We start from the raw sequence: 2,132 nt of genomic DNA on the forward strand, positions 1-2,132 counted from the left end.
GAGAATTATGTCTGGTTTTATTGGACAACTTATGCTTCATGTTCATGCTTTCATGGGGAGAAGCTATGAAAAAGCAAAGACCTGTATTATAATTGGGCTTAGATCTAAGAAAGATAAAAGAAGATGTAATATTTTTAAAAAGCAGTTCTGAGGGCCAACCTAGTAAGAAGTCAGTATGCCCTGTTACTTTGTCTTTTAGTATAAACAGAAGCTGCTTGATCCTGTGAGCAGAAGTGCATAAGTAAGAGATAGGGTTTTTCAAGTATTTCATTCATAACTAATAGTTGTTCTGATATATTTTTTCATTGACACTAAGCAACATGTATACCACAGTACAAAAATAGAAAACAAGATCCCGTAAGGCATTATGCTTTTGAAGTAGGAAATCTCTTGTATTGCAGATAGGAGAAAAATCTGTGGAACAGTGAATTGCCAGCCATGCAAATAGGTGGTCAATAGCAACATCTGCTCAAAGTATTCATTAGCTATAGCCTTCAGATGAAAGCACTGCGCTCTAGGTCAGATTGTATGCAAATACACCCTTTTGCTTCCTCTATTGCCAGTAGTCATTAAGGGAAGGCATTGCACACTGAGAATAGATTGCTGCTCCATGCGTGTGACTGTGAAATATTTACCTCTAGAGTTTTTAAACGCACCTTTCTAGGCACTGTTTTAACAAAAAAGAAAAAGCCAAAACCTTTGATGTGTTCATTGTTGCCTTGTGAAGCGGGTGTTGTTGCGGTCAGCCTGCTGTTACGAATTTAGACCACTTCAAGCAAAACCTTTTGGCCTTCTACAACTAAAAGACAACAGGACATGACGCTCAGTATTTTTGATTGGAATCTATTTAGTTGAAGACTGAAGAAAATACATATACTCTGCAAGAGCACAAGAAATACCGCGCAGGCTGTCCTAAGCGCAGGATGCCATCTATGGAAGGCAGAGAGAACCGCTGCTTCGTGCAAGTCGTTGCAGCAGTGGTTTAAGGGTAGTGGGTGCCAAAATTCCTGACTGAAGTTTCCTTCCACAGGTTTTAAATATCAAACATCATTTGAGAGAGAAAACGAGCACAGAGCTTCTGTGTATCTTGGAGAGCAGAAGTGAAATGCCATGTTTGCAAATAAGAGAGCTGTTGAAAAATCAATGCTTGAAATACGCTAAATGACAGATCCTCGCAGTCGCTGCAGTTTCCTGTGTGGAGGAGCGAAATGAGGCTGAGCATGAACAAAATGGACTCTTGGCTACCTTGGCTCTCCGTGTCGGATCCTTGTCACCTACCGCTAACCTCATTTAGGGCTCCGTGCCCTGTGCGTCTGCCTGGACGGTTTCAGGCTGGGGTGGCCGTAAATAGTAGCGGGCTTGTGATCTTTGGCCGGGGGGGGGGGGCGGTTTGCTTCTTGTAGAAGGATGTGCAAACTGCATTTAAAAGTTGAATTGCAAGAACTTGAGAACCTGACGGGGGGGAATAAGGTCTCTCCTGCCTTCCCCCGTCCCCGCTGTCCCGGCGCGGTGCAGCCGAGGGAGGGCGCCCTCGGCCCGGGCAGGACGATGGTTTTTTTTTTGGGGCGGAGGGAGGGAGGGGAGAACCAAACCAGCCACCTCCGTTTCGTACCCAGCTCACGGTTCAAGGTCAGGGCCGTGTAAACCGCCGCACAAAGGCTCCTTTCAGGGCCCGGCGCACCGGCTTCGCGGTCGCCCGCGCAATCCCCCCGAAGCCCCACCGCTCAGGCGGTGACCCTTCTCGGGGCCAGGCGTGCGCGACCCTCGCCCCAGGGAACGGCCGCAGAGCCCGGCTTAGGTCCTGCGTGGCTCCCGAGAGCTGGCCAGGGCGGGCGGCCCCCTCGGGCCAGCGAAGGGGGCTCGCTGTCGCCCGGTACCGGCGAGCCGCCGCCGCTGCCCGGCTGTCCTCGCCCCTCCTTCCCCCCTCCCAGACCGGTATTATTTGCATACTGCCCGCCCAGCTCGGATTTCACTGGCGGAGACTATCACCATCGCCGTCGCCGATTGGTGTTTCTCCTCGCAGGTCATTTGCATGCGGCGGTGCGGGGAGCCCGGCAGACCTGCGGCGGAGAAGTTGAGTCGGAGCCGCCGCCAAGTGTCCCGCCGAGCGGCTCGCGCGCCGAGCCCGCCTC

Source organism: Haliaeetus leucocephalus, unplaced genomic scaffold (genome assembly GCF_000737465.1).
Source record: "Haliaeetus leucocephalus isolate CR32 unplaced genomic scaffold, Haliaeetus_leucocephalus-4.0 Scaffold173, whole genome shotgun sequence".
In the NCBI taxonomy this organism is placed as follows: domain Eukaryota; kingdom Metazoa; phylum Chordata; class Aves; order Accipitriformes; family Accipitridae; genus Haliaeetus; species Haliaeetus leucocephalus.